This window comes from Rutidosis leptorrhynchoides, chromosome 3 (assembly GCF_046630445.1).
Source record: "Rutidosis leptorrhynchoides isolate AG116_Rl617_1_P2 chromosome 3, CSIRO_AGI_Rlap_v1, whole genome shotgun sequence".
Lineage (NCBI taxonomy): Eukaryota > Viridiplantae > Streptophyta > Magnoliopsida > Asterales > Asteraceae > Rutidosis > Rutidosis leptorrhynchoides.
Genome location: NC_092335.1, coordinates 213,067,913 through 213,073,828, shown reverse-complemented (window position 1 = coordinate 213,073,828; position 5,916 = coordinate 213,067,913). Strand labels below are relative to the sequence as shown.

Genomic DNA, 5,916 nt, shown 5'->3' with positions numbered 1-5,916 from the left:
TCTTCCTCTCTCTCTAAATATGGATGAGAGTGTTTGTGTGGGTGAGAAATGAGCTCCAATGGAGTTCTAGATCACTTTTGGTGACCCTAAACTGACCCTAAATGAAAAGACCAAAGTACCCCTCATTTAAGCCTTTTAAAAAAGCTGAAAATTGCATCAGACGGGATCGGCACGCCGCTCCAAATGGTGGAGCGCCGCTCCAACCTTCAGGTCAGTTTTCAGTTTCTTGTTTTGGCCATAACTTTTTGACCGTAGCTCCGTTTTCGATGAATCAAATATCGTTGGAAACGTAATAAGATTTTATTTCCAATGGTAAGGCTTTGAAACATCAACTCAAAATTTATTTGGGGTTGAAAAGATACGTACACACCTTGTCACTTCAGACAACGTCCAGTTTCCTTCGACGTTCGAGCAAGCAACACGTACATGCTGCGTACACTTCATACACGCATCGTACATCATAAATACATTATGTATAATAAATATTTGGGTCTTACATTTGTGTTAGCGGGTTAGCGAGAGGTCGCGAGTTCGAGTCCCGTCCTTGGCAATTTTTTTATGAAAAGCTTTTTGAGGTAGTTTTCTCTTTAAAATCATTATTATTATTATTATTATTATTATTATTATTATTATTATTATTATTATTATTATTATTATTATTATTATTCTTATCATTATTATTATTCTTATTATTATTATTATTATTATTATTACTAAAATAAGAATTAAGGATCATTTGTTATTATTATTATTATTATTATTATTATTATTATTATTATTATTATTATTATTATTATTATTATTATTATTATTATTATTATTATTAGTATTATTATTAAAAGTATTATCGTAATCAAATATACCTATTTATATATTATTATCGATATTATTACTACTACTAATGTTAAAGTTATTATAAACATTAATATTTAAAATATAGTTATAATTAAAAAGTATCACTTTAATTAAAGTTATCAAAATTACCATTTCTAATAAAACTATCATTTTATTAAAAATTAACATTGTTATTAAAATTATAATTAAAATTTCATTTAGGTTAGTATTATTATTATTATCGTAAAAAGATACAACTTTATATTTATACTTATTAATATTATTTTACTAAATAAATACTCGTTGTATAAAAATATATTCAAAACCTACAACATAACTATATTTATATTTTTATAATGAACACTGCTTAATTAATTATAATAAATATATTTAATGTACTATTTTCAAATAACATATAAAAATAACATACATATATATATATATAAACATATATAATTGAAATAACAAATATATTACTATAAGTAATATATTATACACAAACTGGTTTGATTAACATTATATGTTCAATATACGTGTTAATATATAAATAATTGATATAGGTTCTTGATTTCGTGGACAACTCTACACTTGTTCAGTGCCGTCATATGCATATTTACTACAAACTATCATATCGTATCGTGAGTTTTCATAGCTCCCTTTTTTCTATATTTTTGAGCTGAGAATACATGCGCAACTTTTATAACTGTTTTACACGTTAGACACAAGTACTCAAACTTTTATGCTGAATACGTGCTTTGTCATGCTAAATCCCTGCCGTAATATCGTTAATTGCTTGGTGAACGCAAACTTAGTTATTATGAATAGCGCTATTGAGAGTAACGTCTCTAATCATTTGACCTTTGGTCTTTGGTTACATAATAATGATTCAAACTGACACTGACTGTTCAAGGTGTCTCGGGGTAAAATTCTGTTTAGTCGCGATATTACAAACTACAGCAACTCTTTTAGATTGATATGATGGGTATCAATCAACTTTAAACTGAAATCTTGTGGTCTAATGCTATACTGAACTATTGATTTATGATAAACCTATGAACTCACTCAACCTCGTGTTGACTTTTTAAAGCATGTTTATTCTCAGGTACTTAAATATTGCCTCCGCTGTATATCTGCTGCTTTGATGATGATTGCTTGCTATGCTTGGAGTCTTCATTACATATCATATCAATTAAAGACATTTAATGCTCTAAATACAATGTAATCTATTTATCTTCCGCTGCAAAACTCAATAAAACGTCTCATATAGAGTCGTTCTCGTTTATACAACTGTGATTTGATATAATTAGTCACAAATACACCAGGCCCTATTTGGGGGTGTGATAATAGATGTGTAATAAAGGGATAAAATATCAACACACCCCTTGTCAATTCTAATTCAACGTCAACTAAATACTGATACTAGTTTGACTATCTATTTTAACTTATGAATTGCGGACTATAATATAATATCCTATTTATTTTTATTTCCTTATATTAATACTCCTACGCTTTTATATGTCTATAAACTAGATTTTAAGAACCCGTGCGTTGCACGGCAGCTCTATAAAATATTATTCGAAAACGTTCATATTTGGATCGATTAAGTGTATGATACAAGTATATTTACAATGAATCTAAAATGTCATACATGGTTCTATAATTTCGCCAAAAACATAAACATATTCAACCTTTACACGGAGAAGTTAACACGATTGCGTTCACTTGTAACTGTTTTTCCACCGACACAAGAATATGAGCATCCATATTTGGGCAAGGGTTTTTTCACCAACAAATATAATATAAGTATAATTAAAGATATTGACATATCTGGCATGTAAGTTAATTCGTTTTTTATAAGTAGTAATAATGTACATTATGCGTATCTTAAGTTTATTTATAGTTAAGGTTGTATACGTATAAATTAAGATTGAGTCACAAATATAGTGTCACACAAAAAATTGCTAACGTGACACATCATACATGAGAACGACAACACAAATAACAAATAGGTGATCAAAAGTAGTCATGGCATTGTTGTACCAATTAATGAAGGTTGTATATATTGATATTTAACAATGATCAAAAACATATGTACACGACTATTTAAATTGTGAAGCTTCTTCATATTGAAGCTCGAGAACCACAACATCAAATGACAAGAATATGATCATTCTCTTTTTTTGCACCACAAAAGCAATAAAGTAAAAGAAGTAAATATAAAACATAACATCTATAGCAAGTCTATCAACTTCTCTGCTGATCTTGGAAACGAATTTACTTGCTTTCTCCATTTCTCATTATGACATACTACCTTTTTTCTTGGCTAATCTGATCTTCAACGATCACCATTTTCGTTGTTTCACGCCCACAACTTCAAGATATGTTTTTAACATCCGTTCTTCACCTTTACGCATTAGTTTGTGATGTTCATGGTGTAGTCATTTTTGTCTTGACCATATCTTCAATCTTCAATACCCATAATATTATTGTCCATGTTCTACATAGAAAAATTAACCGAATCTATTTTTACAAATAAGATGGCTTATGAGGTTAGCACTTGATTATACTTTAAGCAAAGCTTAAGTAGTTAGCACTATAGATAAGCTATAAAGTATATTAGGTGTTTTTTTCATGCACGCATGACTCAAATTGTCATATTAATGGAGAGTATTAGTGATAGCTTTCCTAATGATAACATCTGCAGCCTCATCAAGCCTCTCAAACGCAAGGACGTTTTGAAGTATATATTCAACAAATTATGGAAGTTAACCGATATTCAAGTCATGTATTATCACTTCTTATCTGTACCAACAAAGAATGAACATGCTATATGAAGATTGCTCGACCTGTACGGATTATATCAACAAATGCATGAAATCAAAACGATGAACTATAAATAAATGTATCTATAATATGTCTCCTTATGTATTATATGAAAAAGAAAAATAGTTTCCACAATACCTCCACAAACACTTAGAAGTGCAGTTTCAAAAAAGTACTAAATAAAATCATATATGAAGTGTTTAGCACGCGTGCCTACACTTTAAATGACTTTCGACCCAGTTAACCTGCTCATATACCCATTTGTCCCACTTTCAACATATAATGGGCCAAACATTTATAATTCAGTGGGTCTAAATTATCACCTCTACACAATATAAATAGAACATAAGCCGAAAAACACACCTTGAGACGCATACTAATTAGAGTTCATTTGGCCCAGTTTCAACATATTAAATTCAAGCTCCGTCACTCCATGACTTCTTAGGGGTTGGCCTATATACATGTCCTCCTTGAACAATATTGACTCCACATTTCATTTATATCTCTTGCTCTCTCATTCTCTCATCATCAAACCTAACAAACCCACCACCTTTGAAACATCCCGGTAATGTATCAACATCTTTTGCTCCTTTGACAAAATAATGTCTGTCTAAATGGACTCAACGGGTAAACTACGGAGAGAAAAAAAGGCTAAGAAGAACCAAACTATTACGTAGTACAATCACTTGAGTGATATGTAATCTTTCTAAAAAGAGGTATAATTTGCAGTTTACAACACAATACCAAAATTTCAAAAGGATCCAACCTGCTAAGAGCCTTACATTTGTGATCACAGTGCTGCAGCCAACCAGATTCAAACACACTTATTGAAGTTTCTGTATAAAAAAAAAAAAAAAAAAAAAAACACATTTGAATCACAATCTCTAGGGAATTATATAGTATTACCACAAAGAACCAGTTGCTTATAAAAAAAATAATAACCTTTTCAGTCACAACAACGATGGGATTCATACCAAAATTGCTCTACATAAATCACTTCATTGAATACATGATCGATAGATGAAATCTGACTGCATTCTTAGAGCCCGTTATGAGACATATGTATTATTCGACCATGTGAAGTAATGAACAGTCACCCTCGTAACTTTTCATCCAGCAATACAACTGGTTATAACTCCTACAGTAATTTTAAACGGGTCTAACAATACAAGTAATAGATACCATAAGACGAAGCCATTGTTGTCATACCCGGGTAAATTTGCAACTTCATCATTTTAAGTTGACAAAGATGCAATGAGAACTTCATTAGCAATACTTGCAATCTCTCTAGAAATATAATCTGCACTTTATAGAATCTTACCAAGGAACCCTTACCTAATTATTTAGGGTAACGCCGAAACCGATTGAAGCAAAAAGATCGCGTAAGAAAGTGTTGATTTAACCTGGATTTACCCTGCTAATCCAACTATCCAAGCTTAACCCTACAATCAAACATTAAAACTAAGTCATTTACTCCTTATAAAACCAAGTAAAATGACCCATATAACTGCACCAATAAGAACTTGAAATAAACATGTGAAAGAAATATCTGAATATAAGAAAGAAATCATGAACATAATTACCTGTGAATCCATAATCACTACCTGAAACATATGGGTCAAAATTGGGTTAGCTGCAAGCGTTGCTGCACTTTTGTTGTCCTAAAAGTTCATTTGCAAGTCATATAAATGAAGACCTATAAGTCAAAAATCTAAAAAAGGGTCTAACTAAATAAAAATAATCCTGAGTCGGTACGACCTACTTCATATAATGAAATCCAACAAAGAAAAATACCAATTTACTTGTTTCACAAATTGAATAGTACAATCAATTCTATTAGACATATGACATCATATAAAAGAAGATGGTTTACATCGTTTAAACCGTAACATCAAAATTCATTACCATGACCATTGAATAAGAAGTATACAAAACGAATACTTCGAAACATAAAATTTGTAGAAACGTAGGTATTATTATAATGGATGGTCTGTATATATGTATTTATTGAAACACAATACCTTGATTACGAATAATCACCACCTGGCTGGACTTCAAAACACCATCATTGTCTTCATATTATTGTTACATCAGTTTCAAATGAAGTAAAACAACTCGAATAATGTAAATGAAATCAATTCCAAAAGCAAGTTTGCACACGAACTTAGTAATTACCTTCAGGAACTTCTGCAAAATATCTTCGGCAAGTGTTGCTCAATTCAATCATACCGAAATCAATAGATAAATATGTAGATGTAA

General features: G+C 30.4%; 1 long non-coding RNA gene across 1 annotated transcript; it reads right to left on the bottom strand.

Annotated features, from left to right (window-relative positions):
• Nucleotides 1-3,723: 3,723 nt before the first annotated feature.
• LOC139897200 (uncharacterized) lies at nt 3,724-5,322 on the bottom strand. The gene is made up of 3 exons (XR_011776464.1): nt 5,262-5,322; nt 4,600-5,099; nt 3,724-4,493 (listed from the first exon to the last, which is right to left on the bottom strand). It is a non-coding gene; the product is annotated as an uncharacterized lncRNA (long non-coding RNA).
• Nucleotides 5,323-5,916: the final 594 nt, after the last annotated feature.